At 45.5% G+C, this 17,930-nt stretch overlaps 1 protein-coding gene across 11 annotated transcripts in view; it reads left to right on the top strand.

The window, feature by feature from the left end:
• The window catches only part of LOC135897954 (neprilysin-1-like), a 752,274-nt gene that overhangs the window by 543,991 nt on the left and 190,353 nt on the right, over positions 1-17,930 (top strand). The gene's annotated exons all lie outside the window — the stretch shown is intronic.

The raw sequence follows: 17,930 nt of genomic DNA, 5'->3' as shown, positions 1-17,930 counted from the left end.
GAGGCAACACATGCCCATATTGCAGCCCGCCTACAACCGTCATTCTACGTGCACGGCTTAGTCGTAGGCGTGTCTTCTGAAGAGGAGGCATTGGAGATTGACCGGGAAGCGGATGTCATTATTGCAGATGCAGGATTGGAACCGAGAAAATCGTGTGCCAATTCCGCCTGCTCTGCACCCAGTTCTTGAACGACGGCTTCTCACTTGAGAATATTAGTGAGCAAAGCTCTAAGTCCAAGCTGTTTGGTCTCCTTTGGGACCACTTGACAGATGATATGATAGTCATCATGCAAGCCGTTCTGAACATTTCAACAGACATTTCAACTCAACCATCGACAAAGCTAACCGTTTCACAAGCCTTCGCCCCGCTATTAGACCTACTGAGCTTCGTCGCACCATTTGGTGTCAGGGCACGACCCATGTTCCAAAGCTATGGCGGCAGGGCATGGATTTCAACAAGCCTCTACCACCTGACGCTGATGAGTTGTGGAAGAACTGCTTATTGGAACTGCCCATCCTGTGTACTGTTTAAATGGCACGTCGCCTCTCCGTGGCATCACAAGATTATGGCATCTCGACAATAGCTCTGTTCACGGACGCCATCTCTTAAGCTTATGGATTAGCAGTGTTTGTACGCCATCCACAAACCAACGGTAGTTTTTCCGTACTCTTCCTTTCTAGCAAGTGTCGCCTGGAACTGCTCAAGACGATTTCTATAGCGCGTTTATAGCTTCTTGCGTATCTTTTATCGGCGAGATTACGACATTTCATCGAGAAAATTCCCGAGTTGTCATTATGTGTCAACTTCTTCTGCACTGATTAAACGATAGCGTTGAATTGGATCTGGGTGACGCTAACTGCATCGAGCCCCCGTAAATAACTATGTTTATGAGGTTCAGGATTTGACTTAAGGCTACACTCAGTGGCACTCAGTGAGTGCAGACAACCCAGCAGGCCTTTCGAGACGCGCAGCAGGAGCAGCATTTCCAACTCGAGAAACGACGTTGTGGACTGGACCTCAGTGGTTGACCCAACCCGAAGGGAACTGGCCTTCAGTACCTTGCACAGCGCTTAAGGTGCATGACCGGAAAAGCGAGATAGTGTCCGGGTGTCCACCTGCAGTCTCACCGGAAGCCATACATATCCCGAACGACACCACTGCCGGGCCTCGAAAACTACAGCTAATTCTCCAGATTTCTCAGAGTAACCACCTGGATTTTGAGGTTAATTTGCATAATTTCCCGAAACTAGACATTCTTGTCTACATCGCTGACGCCGCTGGAAATTAATCACGCGGAGCAGTATTGACTTAAGTTGATCGAGAAAACTTCCTTCCCAGCCGACGTCGCCGCACGTCATGCGTGCCAGCCACTGCCGTCAGGTCTCAACATGTTAAGCCTACGGCCGGATATTGACCGGGACGGGATGGTTAGAGGTGGAGGCCCCTTGCAGGAACTCGATGGGCCAGAGAAACTCAAACACCAAATCTCTTTAGCAAGTGGCATGTTTACACGGATCTTTGTATCTGGAACACAGGCCGGTCTTCTACATTCCGCAGTTCAAGTTACGCCTCTGGACCTCTGATAAATGTTTAGGCTCTTAAAAGAGACGATAAGTCGTTAAGAAGGTGCTTCAGCCGTGCTTGACGTGTAGCTGTTGACGTTTGCTTCCAGCGTTCGTCCTGGTTTCAGCTTATTGAAAGACTGCGTAGCAGAAACGTCACCGTTTGACGTCATGGGAATAGGCTTTTGTGGCCTACTTTACTGCCCCTTTACGCAACAGTCTACGAAGCTTTTTATGGCCGTTTCCTACTGTGTGGGGGCACAAACAATGCAGATAAAAGTAACCTCGAACATGACAGGGTGAGCATTCACCCTTGACTTCTGTCGTTTTACATCCAGGCGTGGTAATCCCTCTAATTTTATTCAGATTATGCTGCGATATTCCGGAGCTGTTCCAAACAACTGCGACTGCTGCTCAGGAAGGGAGTCCACGACTGCACAAGTGCTCAAAGCATCAGGCGGAAATTCAGCGCCGAATGAGCTCCATGGATGCGCTGAAGGCTTGCCTTGGATGAAACAGCCTCAGCTAGGAAGAACTGCTCACAGTACTGGCTGAGGTAGAAGCGATTGTAAAATACCGCACTCTGACGCAGTTCTGCGATGACTCCGAGGATGCAGAGGCACTAACTCCATTGCACTTCCTAACCGGCCAGCTCGTATTTGGTGTACCAGCATGAAACACCGGCTGGCTGCCTAGTGCAACCGTGCGTGACTTGCGAAGGCGGGTGGAGTAAACAGACAAGCTGCTGTCCCGAAACTATGGAGGAAAAAATATTTGTGTATCCTCCATTCAGCTCATCATTGCCAGTCACCGCCTTCGTCTCGGCAGCGCTTAGGCGATGTGGTGACTGTCAAAGACGACAACGTTCTGGCGTTGCACTGGAATGTATGCAGAATTGTCGAGGCGTTTGCAAGCAGGGACGGCAGCGAGAGATATTTCGAAATGGCCTTCCTAAACGGCGTGCAAGTTAAGCGAGCCGCTGAACGGTTGTACTCTTTCCACGCAAACCACCACACTGCGGCGCCGGGAGGATGTTTAGTCTACCGCGGCGAAGCAGCGGCGCGAAACGTCATGCGTCAAAAAGACAACCTGTGAAGACGAGGCCGACGTGGGCGGCGGGCGGGGCTGCTCGTGAACATGCAATAAAGAAAAGAAGTGTTCGATCGAGGAAACCCGGGTGTCCGTATCTTTGTCGCTGCAGCCATCACAACGAAACCTCCAAGTCAAGAATAAGCCGACAAAAGAAGACTTGAGAATACGACATGCTAGCCACATGAAAACACGACGCAGCTCGGATGTGAGGCCAAAGCCTAATTTCCACGTAAGGCCAAGAAATACAGGACTTGATGCGTTGATCGGTGGCCGAAAAGCCACTGCTTTAGCCAACACAGAACCCGAGTATCCTGCCATCAGCAGAACATTGGCCGCCAAGTTGAGGAAATTCCACGATTACTTAAAAGACCCTCAAGTACAGACAGCTGGAGGATACCTCATAACGCGGACCGAAATCTGCACGGCGAGAGTGATAGTTCGTGACCGGACTTATACTGCGACATCCGGCAACAATGCTCAGGCGACCCAATTCTCGGCATGGAGTAGCTGACCCAACACGGCTCAGTCATCCAAGTCTAAAACTCTGTCCATAGATAAAGCGATACCACCGAAGAGAACGCTCAGTCATCGTGCCCTAAGTATAGGTAAAGTCAATATCCCACCTCACGGCGGCTTCGTAGCATCCATCCCCGCAGACATTGTCGAGAACGACCAACAGCAGCTGTTCATCTGTGAAAGTGTTGTCGAAAGGACTATCGTTCAGTGACGCCAAGGAAAGGCACAGGTAATTGTACCAAACCTCAGCCAGCAGTGTAACCACTTGAACAAAAGCTCGACGATCGCATGCATGAAAAAATTTACTGTAGTCAGTGATGCGCTAGTTCTATCGGATACCTCCGAAGCTCTAACAGCTGTGCGTGTTCCTGAACCACTTTTCGATATTAATCTCGTGCTTCCCATTGATAAACAAGAACAGCTAAAGGTCTCCAGCAATTTAAGAACCGGTTTCCGTCGTCATAAAGAATTGGACAAGCACCCATTGCTAAGTATCGTATATAAACCAATGAATTCACTCCACCACTCCATCAAAGCCCCTTCCAGGTTTCAAAGAGAGCGAGTGACCATAAAGCAACAAGTCGATGAAACGCTGCTACACGTAAGCATGCAGCCGTCGAATATCCCGTAGCGGTCTACTGTGGTCCTAGTGCAAGAGAACGCAGCGCTTCTGCGTCCATCATCGTCGCCTGAACAAAGCCACAAAGAAGCGTGTATACGCATTCCCCAGGATAGATGATGCACTGCACCGACTCTGCAACGCAAAATATTTTTCGTCGATGAACCTCAAGAAGGGTACTGGTGAATTGAAGTTGATGGGAGGGACAGAGAGAAGACCATCTTTATTAATTAAATAGATTATGGGGTTTTACATGACAAAACCATAATCTGATTATCAGGCACTCCGTAGTAAGGGACTACTGAAATTTTAACCACGTCGGTTTCTTTAACGTGCACCTAAGTCTAAGTACACGGCTGTTTTGACATTTCGCCCCATCAAAATGAGGCCACCGTGGCCGGGATTAGATCCCTTGACCTCGTGTTTAGCAATCGAACACCATACCCACTAAGCAACCACAGTGGATGAGACCGCCTTTATCGTATCATACAGCCTCTATGCATTCAAGGTCATGGCCATTGCCCATTGCTCTGCACTTCCAACTTTTTACCGCGTAGTGGACACGGTATTGGATGGCTTGAAATGGCAGACCTGCTTGGTCTACCTTCATGACGTTGTAGTTTTGCCTCAAAATTCGACGCTCACCTTGATAGCTTTCCAACACTACAAGAGGTCTTCAAGTGATCTGGGCCGACCCTGAAGGCGGAGAAGTGCCGATTTGCTTAAAAAAACATTCATAGTAAAATATTTTTGCGCGCACAATTGACAAGGACACAGTGAAGGGGGACACAAGGCGCTCGTGTGTCCCCCTTCACTGTGTCCTTGTCAATTGCTCGCGGAAAAATATTTTACTATGAATTCGTACCAACTCGCCCAACTATCAGTTCTGCTGTAGAAAAACATTGTTTTCCTACGTCACGTTATCAGAAAGTCGGCAGTCGTTCCCAATCCGCTTAAAACTGCTGTCATTGCGAACTTTCCGCAGCCTGTGGGCAAAAACACAGTGCGCACGTTACTGGGTCCATGTGCCTACTGTATGCGCTTTGGCAGCAACACTGCGCATCGCCGCGCTTCTGACCCATCGCATGAAGTCCGACGTGGAGTTTAAGGGAGAAACACTGCATGTCGCGGCATTTCAAGAAATAAAACGAGCCTACAGTCACGACTAGTATCGTCCACTTGGACGAACATGCCGACACCGAAATTCACACCGATGCAAGCAATGTAGGACTCGGCGCTGTCCTAGTCCACGGGAAACACGTATTTCAAAGAGTCATATTTTACCCTAGCCAGTCGCTGTCAGAAGCAGAAACCATTTATTCAATGATGCAAAAGGAATCTTTTGCCATAATTTGTGCTACAGTGAAGTTCCACCTCTACCGTTAAGGCCATTAGGCGTTGTAAGCGACCATCATGCACTGTGTTGGCTAGCCAATATACAGGACCTAAGAGGACGCCTAGCACGGTGGAACCTCCAACTGTAACTCGACATGAACGTAATATAAAAGCGCAGCCGAAACCACTCCTATATGACTGCCTCTCCCGCACTGCTATTCACCTGTCACCTCAAGACGACTAGGGCGTGTACTCCTTGCTCGGGACAATCGATGCCGACGAGTTCGTCGTACAGCAGCGAACAGCTAGACCCGGAGCTAAGAAGCCTTGTCGAGGTCCTAGAAGGGAAGGAAGCCTTTATCCCAAGGACATTTAGGCGCTCAATGCCTGTGTTTTCATGATAAAACGACGTCCTTGCAAATAAATACTTCTGGCAAGTCTGTGCCAACTATCTTCTTGTTACAGCACTGCGGACAGAGGGCCTTGACGCCCTTCGTGGTGGCCGAATATCAGTCAATGCCGACTTCTCCCCTGCGTCTGTGAGGATTCAGGAGAAGTATTACTAGCCATACCTGGTCGTTACGGTAAGACGTGCCGAGACTGCCAGCTAGCGATGCAAGCCACCACGCACAAATCAAATCAAAGCAAATAGAAGCAAATTTATCTGTATATACATACAAAAATTGCAGCCTGTCTAACCATATTGTGCTTGTTGGCTTGTCAGACAAAAGGTGGAGGGTCTTTTCAAATGAAAACCTTCATATACACGAATTTCTTGTTTAAATATACAGGACATCATCGATAAAACTCGCAACACAAGATAACCCATAAGAAGCAATTCAGGCTATGCACAATACTATATATTGTCACGTGGTAGTGACGGTTAAAAAGGCAACAAAACTGTGAGTAACGAAACGAGCGTTTTATTGGGTGAACTTGTGCCCTCAAAAACAGGCTACACTACAGGCTACAGGCAGCGGCGAACACACTCGGCGATCGTCGAACATCTGATCAGGGAGTCAAGAGCATCGGCCCCCACACAGCAGTCGTCGAATGCTCCAGACCAACCGCCGGGACCCGCGCGCCCTCCACAAAGTTCCACACCATTCGCGCTAGGTGACGAAATCAGACAACACAAGGTTCGGCGACAGCAGACAGCGGACAAAAGCACCGACCACCCTCCAGAAACCTCGCACACATTAAGGCGCGCCCTACGCCGCGCGACATTTGCCAGGCGGCGAAACGCGGTCGCCCGATAAACATATGTACACGTGTCAATATTTATGCACCAATCTCTTATATTAGTCATGACCTTTCCATTTATCATCAAGAATTTCAATAAATGTTGCTGAAACATAGTAATTGCGCATGTTTTTACCATAGTTAGTATTGACCCGTTCGAACAAAACGTTCTAGTTTGCTCAATGAAACATATCTTTAGAGGCATTTTATATTAACTTCAACAATAACACCACGTCAACACAACAAAATAAAACAGTTGACAAAGCTTAACGATGCCTAAGTCATCGCATTTATATTTCACGTCAAGCGAGTGTAGTTTGGTGTCGTAAGATACAGTGTTCATGAGTCATATTACGATAGGATATAATGCTTGCTTCTTACATTGGGAGCAGCTGCCATCCACAGCAATACTGTATGTTAAAACAGGTTTCACTAATTCCGTTTGTATAACTTGTCTAAGGTGAAACGGGGATTTTCCCAGAAAGCAATACGTCATGCCACAATGGCCATACTCTTTCTAGAGAGGTCAACAATGTGGTTTTTCCAATTGAGGTTTTGATCATAACGGATACGGAGATTATCAACTGTTCGTTCTATTTGCAAGATTTTGCAATCATATCGGTACCAATGGGATGAGTGCGGATATAGTAGTTGGGTTAAAGAAACAATTTGATGAGGTTTTTAAAACATGTAACTTTTGTTTTTTGAAGGTTTAAAAAACATAACACTTAGCGAGCACCAGTCATCTACTTTAGCTACATCTGTCTGAAATGTTTGAATACATTTACAATATTCAGTGGCTTCAAGTGCGAGCGCTGTATCGTCAGCGTATTAAACGACTTTTTATTTATTATTCAATAAAGTCAATTCACACACAAATATTAAAAAGCTGTAAACCGAAAGTACTTCCTTGAGATACAACGAAGGTAATATTCATCAGATTTCCATATCTATTATAAAACATAACACACTGAAACCTCTTTGTATAATAAACAACAAACTTTTTGAACTGACCACACAAACCAAGTGAGCTTAATATTGCTACGGAACAATATGTGCGATCACGAAAAGGCGAGCAGTGCGAAGACGACGACGACGATGTGAAGCTAGCGCGGGCTGTTGCCTGTTGGCCGAGCGCAGAGTATTTTATTGTAAATATACTTGTACATAGCTTTTCGTCTGCGTCTTCCTACGTAACAATATCTTGAGTAGACATTTTTCACACTTATTTATCGTGTCGAATGCTTTCGCTAAACCAAGAAATAGGGCTAGCATAACGTGAATATTTTCTATTCATTGCAAGCATAATGAGAAAATTCATCAAGTGTTGTCGTATTCCTTTTCTTCGTAAAGCCTAATTGGGCAGCATTGTTGAAAGAGTATTTTTCACAGAACGATTGCATAACGTGTGCAACGTGCCTTTTCATTATATGTGCTATCGATGACGGTATTACAATGCGCCTGTAATTTGTTAAGTCACCTTTTTTGCCGAATTTCTACGCAGGCCAGACAATAGATATTTTTTCTTCAGCTCTATCACCAGTTTAAACATACCGTTAATTGTGTTCAGAAGAACATCTTTAAGAACGCTAAGGCTGACGCGCAAATCTCTGAGACAAATCCCACCGTATCCTGGTGGTTTGAGGTGTTTCACTCTGCGTATAATTCTCCATGGAGCTTCCGCTGATATGAGGGGCAGATACGTTCTGTGCGCACGTGCTACTGTGCGCACGTTCTGTGCGCACAGGACTACTGACAGTTAAGGTTCGCAATAATTGTGTTGTATTTGAGAACACATAAGTAAATGTATCACAAACCACCTTCACGTTTTCCATTGGAAAATTCTGCTTTACTTTTTCATGAATGCAAGCCTTTCTTTGCCTACCCATTAGATATTTCGCGATCTGCCACGTCTTCTTTCCGTCATATCTGTTGGGTGAAAACGTATGAAAAAGAATGTTTTTGCTTGTCGCATTTTTGAGTTACTCGATTTGGCACTGCGCAATAATCATGCCATATCGCTTTATCACCAGATTTTTCCCTACATTGTCGCTATGTTTTATCTTTCGCGAAGCACAGCTCTACTATCTCATGAGTGTTCCATTTCTTATCTGGGCTTCTTATTTTGGTGTCAACGGATTTATTTCATTGTTCGTAGATGGTGCGAAAGATTTCAATAGTTTTTTGTGTAAGCTGATATGATCCAAATGTAAAAGGGAACTCCAGTTCTTCATCATCATCATGATCATCATCATCAGCCTCTATTATGTGCGCTTCAGGACGAAGGCCTCTCCGTGCTATCTCCAATTACCCCTGCCCTGCGCCAACCGATGCCAACTAACACCTGCAATTTTTTTAAATTTTATGACCACTGTAGGTTAAATGAGGCGTACAACTCCTGCGGGACCCGCCGTGGTTGCTCAGTGGCGATGGTGTTAGACTGCTGAGCACGAGGGGCGCGGGATCGGATCCCGGCCACGATGGCCGCATTTCGATGGGGGCGAAATTCCAAAACACCCGTGTACTTAGATTAAGGTGCACGTTAAAGAACCCCAGGTGGTCGAAATTTCCGGAGTCCCCCACTACGGCGTGCCTCATAATCAGAAAGTGGTTTTGTCACGTAAAACCCCATAAATGAATTTTTTAAATTTAACTACTGCGGGGACGGTAGAGTATCCGTCTCCCGTGCAAGAGGACCGTGGTTCAAATCCCGGTGCCGCGCAATTCTCTACCGGAAAATACAAAAAAAACCGTGTGTTGAGAAAATTGCACAAACAGGCCTGGAGTGCGGCCTGATCCCGGCGACCAGAACCGGTAACGCACTCTCTCACCAGCGCAGGATTGGCCACCCTGGTGCAGTACTTGGCCACGACCTCCCATATGAATACAACAATTACACCCCGGCCCTCAGTCCCCAGCAGCCGCGAAGCAACTGACCACGGCGGCGGTCAGATCTGTGACGCTGCAGAGGGTGCTAAGAATACCTGGCTCCGGACAGGCCGCCATTGGAATCTGAACCTGGCAACGTTTAACGTTAGAACGTTATCTAGTGAGGCGAGTCTAGCAGTTTTATTGGAGGAATTAGAGGGTAGTAAATGGGATATAATAGGGCTCAGTGAGGTTAGGAGGACAAAAGAAGCATATACAGTGCTAAAAAGCGGGCACGTTCTGTGCTACCGGGGCTTAGCGGAGAGACGAGAACTAGGAGTCGGATTCCTGATTAATAAGGAAATAGCTGGTAACATACAGGAATTTCATAGCATTAACGAGAGGGTGGCAGGTCTTGTTGTGAAACTTAATAAGAGGTACAAATTGAAGGTGGTACAAGTCTATGCCCCTGCATGCATTGATGATGACCAGGAAGTCGAAAGCTTTCATGAAGACGTGGAATTGGCGATGGGTATAGTCAAAACAAAATACACTATACTGATGGGCGTCTTCAATGCCAGGGTAGGCAAGAAGCAGGCTGGAGACAAGTCAGTGGGGGAATATGGCATAGGCTCTAGGAATAGCAGAGGAGAGTTATTAGTAGAGTTTGCAGAACAGAATAATATGCGGATAATGAATACCTTTTTCCGCAAGCGGGTTAGTCGGAAGTGGACGTGGAGGAGCCCGAATGGTGAGACTAGAAATGAAATCGACTTCATACTCTGCGCGAATCCTGGCATCATACAAGATGTAGACATACTCGGCAAGGTACGCTGCAGTGACCATAGTATGGTAAGAACTCGAATTAGCCTAGACTTGAGGAGGGAACGGAAGAACTGGTACACAAGAAGCCAATCAAGGAGTTAGCGGTACGAGGGAAACTAGAGGAATTCCGGATCAAGCTACAGGACAGGTATTCGGCTTTAACTCAGGAAGAGGACCTTAGTGCTGAAGCAATGAACGACATTCGCATGGGCATTATTAAGGAGTGCGCAATAGAAGTCGGTGGTAACGCTGTTAGACAGGATGCTTGGAAGCTATCGCAGGAGATGAAAGATCTGATCAAGAAACGCGAATGTATGAAAGCCTCTAACCCTACAGCTAGAATAGAACTGGCAGAAGTTTGGAAGTTAATCAACAACCGTAAGACAGCTGACATCAGGAACTATAATATGGATAGAATTGAACAGGCTCTGAGGAATGGAGGAAGCCTAAAAACAGTGAAGAAGAAACTAGGAATAGGCAAGAATCAGATGTGAGGGTTGAGACACAAAGCCGCCAATATCGTTACTAATATGGATGAGATACTTCAAGTGGCTGAGGAGTTCTACAGAGATTTATATAGTACCAGTGGCACCCACGATGATCGTGGAAGAGAGAATAGCCTAGAGGAATTCGAAATCCCGCAGGTAACGCCAGAAGAAGGAAAGAAAGCCTAAGGAGCTATGCAAAGGGGGCAGGCAGCTGGGGAGGATCAGGTAACAGCAGATTTGTTGAAGGATGGTGGGCAGATTGTTTTAGAGAAACTGGCCACCCTGTATACGCAATGCCTCATGACCTGTAGCGTACCGGAATCTTGGAAGAACGCAAACATAATCTTAATCCATAAGAAAGGGGACGCCAAAGACTTGAAAAATTATAGACCGATCAGCTTACTAAGTAATCGCAAATATAATCAGGAACATCTTAGACTTCTGTCAACCAAAGGACCAGGCAGAATTTCGCAAAGGCTGCTCAACAATAGACCATATTCACACTATCAATCAGGCGATAGAAAAATGTGCAGAATATAACCAACCCTTATATATAGCTTTCATTGATTACGAGAAAGCGTTTGATTCAGTCGAAACCTCAGCAGTCATGGAGGCATTACGGAATCAGGGTGTAGATGAGCCATATGTAAAAATACTGGAAGATATCTATAGCGGCTCGACAGCTACCGTAGTCCTCCACAAAGAAAGCAACAAAATCCCAATAAAGAAAGGCGTCAGACAGGCAGATACGATCTCTCCAATGCTATTCACCGCATGTTTACAGGAGGTATTCAGAGACCTGGAGTGGGAAGAATGGGGGATAAAAGTTGATGGAGAATACCTTAGCAACTTGCGATTCGCTGATGATATTGCCTTGCTTAGTAACTCAGTAGACCAATTTCAATGCATGCTCACTGACCTGGAGAGGCAAAGCAGAAGGGTGGGTCTGAAAATTAATCTGCAGAAAACTAAAGTAATGTTTAACAGTCTCGGAAGAGAACAGCAGTTTACGATAGGAAGCGAGGCACTGGAAGTGGTATGGGAATACAGCTACTTAGGGCAGGTAGTGACCACGGATCCGGATCATGCGAGTGAAATAACCAGAAGAATAAGAATGGGCTGGGGTGCGTCTGGCAGGCATTCTCAAGTCATGAACAGCAGGTTGCCACTATCCCTCAAAAGGAAAGTGTATAACAGCTGTGTGTTACCAGTACTCACATATGGGGCAGAAACCTGGAGGCTTACGAAAAGGGTTCTGCTGAAATTGAGGACGACGCAACGAGCTATGGAAAGAAGAATGATCGGTGTAAGGTTAAGGGATAAGAAAAGAGCAGATTGGGTGAGGCAACAAACGCGGGTAAATGACATCTTAGTTGAAATCAAGAAAAAGAAATGGGCATGGGCCGGACATGTAATGAGGAGGGAAGATAACCGATGGTCATTAAGGGTTACAGACTGGATTCCAAGGGAAGGGAAGCGTAGCAGGGGGCGGCAGAAAGTTAGGAGGGTGGATGACATTACGACGTTTGTAGGGACAACATGGCCACAATTAGTACATGACCGGGGTAGTTGGAGAAGTATGGGACAGGCCTTTGCCCTGCAGTGGGCGTAACTAGGCTGATGATGATGATGATGATGATGATGACCCACATAGCCTTCTGCCAGCCTCGACTGTGCTTCCCCTCTCTTGGAATAGATCCTGTAACCCTAATGGTCGACCGGTTATATAACCTATGCGTTACATGACCTGCTCAGCTCCATTTCATTCTATTACTATCAATTAGAATATCGGCTGTGCCTCTTCCCTCTCTGATCCACACCGCTCTCTTCCTGTCTCTTTACGTTACGCCTAACAATGTTCGTTCTATCGCTGTCTGCGTTCTAACTTGTTCTAACGCTTCTTTGTGAGTCTACAAGGTTCTGCCCCATATTTCAGCACTCGTAGAATACATTGATTGTACACCTTTCTTTTTAATGATAATGTTATGCTTCCAGTCAGGATCTCATAATGACTGCCGAATGCGCTCCAACCCATATTTATTCTACTGTAAATTTCCTTTTCATGATTGGGGTAGCGTGTGAGTCATTGACTTCGGTAAACATACTCCTTGACAGAGTCTAGAGGCTGACTGACGATGCTCAACTCTTGTTCCCTTCCCCCGCTATTGATCATTATATTTTTCTTCCGGATATTATTCTTCAACCCCACTCTGATACTCTATCTGTTAAGGTCCTCAATCATTTGTTGTAAGTCGTCCCCAGTGTAGCTGAAGAGAATTTCATCTGCAAATCGAAGGTTGCTGTGGTATTCGCCGTTGATCCTTACTCCTAAGCCTTCCCAGTTTATAAGCTTGAATACTTCTTCCAAACATGCAGTGAATAGCATTCGACAGATGGTGTCTCCTTGTCTGTCCCCTTTCTTCATAGCTATCTTTCTACTTTTCTTGTGTAGAATTAAGGTAGCTGTGGAATCTCTGTAGATACTTTCCAAGATATTTACGTAAGCGTCCTGTGCCTATTGATTACGTAATGCCGCTATGACTGCTCGCATCGCTACTTATCCAATGCTCATTCGTAATCTATGAAACCCATATAAAGAGGTTGATTGTAATTTGTGAATTTCTCGATGACCTTATTGATGACATGGATGTGATCTATTGTCTAAATAGAAACCAGCCGGTTCCGTTGGTTGACTGATGTCGGGTGTGACCCTTATTCTATTGGAGATTATCTTGGTGAATATTCTATATAATACTGGAAGCAAGCTAATGGGCCTATCATTTTTCAATTTTCTTACGTCTCCTATTTTGTTGAATTAAATAATATTGGCATTCTTCCAGTTCACTGGTACCCTTGAAGTCGATAGACAGTTCGTATAAAGGGCCGCCAGTGTTTAGAGTGTTATGTCTCCTGCATCGTTGATTAAACATACTGGTATCCCATGTTCTCCGGCCGCTTTTCCCCATTTTATGTTTGCAAGACCCTTCTAGCTTCATTGATAGTTTTAGAAGGAAGCTCTGCAACCTGTTCATTACTACTTCGAATGGAGGTATCGTGGCTACTTTTGGTACTGTACAGGTCTGTATAGAATTCTTCCACTGCTTTTTCTAGATCTTCGAGATTGCTGATGATATTAGGCTGCTTATCTTTGAATGCATGCATCATGACATTACAAAATAATTGGTCTAGTTTCCTGGTATCTAAAAGAAAGCCTCGTATAATGTCTTCAACAGTTCTATGACTGCCAGACATCATTGCGACTGTTAGAAGGTACTGTACAGCTAGTTTTTCTTGATAACTCACGAAACCTATTGCTGGTTTTGTAAACGGATTATTATGTGGTCCATGCATGACTTTGTTATATTACCTCATAAGTATTCCTCTTTCGCACATTCATACAATGCGTTGACCGGTCCTAATTATGCTAGCAAATTGAGGCAATCATCAATGATATTTTTGCCCAATTTATAATGTCAATGTTATGATCCCCCGCAATAATTAAGTGCTTGTCATTCATGTATTTGTGAAAACGGTATGCAAATCATATAAAAATGATTTGGCTTTCATATACTGTGGCCTATACATTGCACATAAAATGTATTCTGTATTTTCTCTGGAAATAGAGTGACGGTCTCCGCATGAATAAAACAAACATTAACTCTGTTTGTCATCCACACATAGTTTTATGGACCATAACAGCGCCTTCTTTACTATTATCACTGCAAAAAGTGTGTATTGGGAATATCCAGCCAAGACAAATGCGCATTTTTTCGTCACATCTCTAATAACTTAAAATAAAATAATAACACCAAATGGAACCGCAGTAGTCCCAATTCATAGCAGTATTTGTTCGAACTTCTGATATTAAGATGTAGCAAACTAAGTTCGTGGTAGAATTGCGAATCATTTATAGTAATTCCGACACGAATACTCCAGAAATGACTCAAATGAAGCCATCACGCTAGTTTCTCGAGGTCTTTTTCTGAGTTGATATTAATTACCGATACACCTTCACTTTTCCGGACAAGCTTTTTGGCGTTATTCGCACGTACAAATTTGAACCCTCGATCTTTTGGAAGCTTCTTCCACTTCGAAATAAGTTTTTGTACCGTTGTTTGTTATTCAGTTATGTAGATTTTGTCTGTATGCAACGTGCGCCTCTTCTCCAGCCACATGTCCTTTGTGGTCTGGTCCAAAAAGAAAACAATAATTGGACAAATCTTATGATTCTGTGTCTTGAAAAAAAAACGATGCAGTGATCCTATCGCCTGTCCCTCCGTTGTCTGTATATTCAGCTTTACGCTGAGTTCAGTCAGGACTTGGTAAATGTCCTGATTGGGGGCATCAGGTATCGAGGGTATTTCTACGTCTCTGCGCCATGGGCATTGTTCAGCGCATTCAACACAATGTTTCAACCTGGCAAGATGAGTGCCCTTTCCATTAAACTTCCCAGTCAGTTCTTCAGTTTCTTTTTTACTTTAGCGATTTCATTTGCGTGATTGGCAATCTTTGACTTAGAGTTCGTCGTACTTCGAAGCAAGCAGTTTCATTGGGTTTCACACTGCCTCTGTTATCGTAGTCCGTTTGTCAACCTTGCGTTGAAGGGTTCCCAATCGGCTGAATATTTCGGTAAGCTCCTGGCTTAAGCCTTTACTCAGAGTATTCACAGACGCCGTGGTCCTTCCTTTCACTTTCACTTTCAATATTTGACACACCGTTATCGCCTCCAGTTTCCTTGCAGGCTTCACGCTTCGAAGTTGTGAAGGTTGTGAAGTTGTGAAGTTGATAATTCCCTTGGTACAAGGTTCTTAAACGCTGATTTAGTTGTTCCTGAGCACTTGCCTAAGTGGAAAGACTTCTCACATTATCTGCATGTTAAAAACGTTTATTTTTCAATACAATTCGAACAAGGAAAACCGTGTTGAGGAGCCATTACTGATTACAAAAAAGGTGCAGTTCAGTGGAGCGTAGAATTGAAAAAAAAAACGTCGCTAACCTAAGAACAGCGGTACAAGCAGTTAGTCCAGCATTCAATGCTTCACCAGACTACGGAGTTTAGCCCCCCTTCACTGCCCTATATTATAATGTTCAAATATCGTGGACCATGATTTCAGTAGGTGCTTACGCCGACGTTATCTGTTGTTGCTTCGGTGCCTCTATGCTTTCGTCGCTATGGCCGTACATCGGATCATCAGTCCAGGAAGGGATACGTCAGTGCCGCAGAGCAACAAGAAAAGCAGTCGGCCCAGCATTTGATGCTCCACCAGATTGCAGGAGAAGTATTACTAACCACAGCTGAACGCCGATGTCGCCGATTACGGCAAGACAAGGCGAGACTGCCATCTATGCAAGACACCACTGAGAAGCCCACCGACAAGGCTCAAGCCGATCGGCCCTGCTCACCAATGGTTTCAGCTTATCGGGATGGAGTCGTGGGCTCTTTCCGACGTCAAAATCCGGAACCAAGAGGATCGTCATTGCCCACTACTACCTTACCCGCTACGCCGAAACAAAGGCTCTGCCCAAATGTATAGTGCTGCGAAAGTGGCAGAATTCTTCGTTGAGAGCATTCTTTTGCAACATGGTGCGCCAGAAGGCCTAATTACCCACAGATTAACGGCTTTTAGAGCTGATAAGGCCCTCCTGTAATATATATAGTCAGACTAGACAACGCAGGACAACCGCCTGCCACCAGCAGACAAACAATCTAACAGAACGCCTCTACAAGTCGCTCGCCGACATGTTCGCAATGTCGGCGAGCGTCTTCTTTTCATCTACTTCGAAAAGAAGACGCTCGATTCAGTCCTTCCGTATGTGACGTTCGCTTGACACGCGGCAGGGCTAGGGACCACCCAATTAGTGCCGTTCTACCCAGTTTATGGAAGAAACCCGGCACAGCGCTCGACGTCATGCTGTCCGACGTCACCCACGAAGACAACCGCGACGCCGCCGTCAATCTTCAGCACGCAGAAGCCCGAAAACTCGCCCGCCAGCACATCAAGGGCCAGCAAAGGACGGACAACCGACACTAGATTCTTGGACGACGCTGAATACAAGCCTGGTGACTGTGTTTGGGTTTGGACCCTGAAGACGCCGACGAGGCCTTTCTGAGAAACTTTTGCGACGCTATTTCGAACCCTACAAGATCATCCGACATATTGGAGCGCTGGACTACGAGGTCGTGCAAGAAGGAATTACGCAATCACAGCGGCGCCTCTCGCGACCTGAAGCAGTCCATGCTGTGTGCCTTAAGCCCTTCTACCAGCGATAACGAACTCTGGGATTTTGTGTGCTTGTTATTCTTTGTTTACTGCTTTTGCTTTAGTTTTTGCTCTCCGGTTGGCTGCATCGGTGCGAGGCTTTTCTAGAGGGGGGCATTGGCACCCCTACTTCAGGATTATTCTTCCGGGAACTGCATTTCGCCCGCTAACAACTGAGTGTTACCGCTCAGTGTAAGTTATATACCGGTAAAATTTGGAACTTACTCGAATGCTATCGTTGATTCTATTTGCTGTGTATGGTTTCGCCGCACAATGTTTTATCAGATTGTTTTCGCTACACGCATTGAGTTGTGCTTTCTGGGATGCAGACGGGCACCAGCGACTACTCTTGAACCTTCAGCGAGTCGTGTATAAATGCCGACGCGCTTATCCCGCAGATAAGATTTTCGACGATCGCCGATTGCGCTCGTTGCTGTCGTTGTACTTTGAGTGTAACCTGTTTTTCCGGACGCAGATTCGCCTAATGAAGAATTAGTTTCACGAGGGACGGTTTCAGTTACTGTGTTTTTTTTTTACCTTTGCTATAACGTGACTATATGAATGAAATTATGTTCTCTGGAGCTCCAAATCAAAGTTAACCAGCCCTGTTTGACAGATACCGCGTATCCATGCGAACAGCACTTCCCAAGCACATATCTTCACAACATGCAGCAGTAACAGGAGACGGCTACCAGCGTGGGAGCCGAGAGGCGATGAGAACTATGAAGCTTCGGTAGGGGAATCTAAGGCATAAGATCACCCGGAGCAACAATTCCGAGAAGACATGCATATTACATCAATATATGTTCATTAAACAATTTTCTCGCATAACGTGGCAACGACGACATCTGATCCAAGCCTCTACTAATAGGCAAAGGAGTGACGCAAACGTCTAGCGATGTGTTCAGAAATGTTAAAAAATTAAATTATTGGTTTTTACATGCCAAAACCACTTTCTGATTATAAGTCACGCCGTGGTGGAAGACTCCGGAAATTTCGACCTCCTAGAGTTCTTTAATGTGCACCTAAATCTAAGTACACGGGTATTTTCGCCCCCATTGAAATGCGGCCGCCGTGTCCGGGATTCGATCGCACGACCTCGCGCTCAGCTGCCTAACACCG

The sequence above is a fragment of the Dermacentor albipictus genome, chromosome 2, assembly GCF_038994185.2.
Source record: "Dermacentor albipictus isolate Rhodes 1998 colony chromosome 2, USDA_Dalb.pri_finalv2, whole genome shotgun sequence".
Taxonomy (NCBI): domain Eukaryota; kingdom Metazoa; phylum Arthropoda; class Arachnida; order Ixodida; family Ixodidae; genus Dermacentor; species Dermacentor albipictus.
This window is presented reverse-complemented; position numbering and strand designations above follow the sequence as displayed.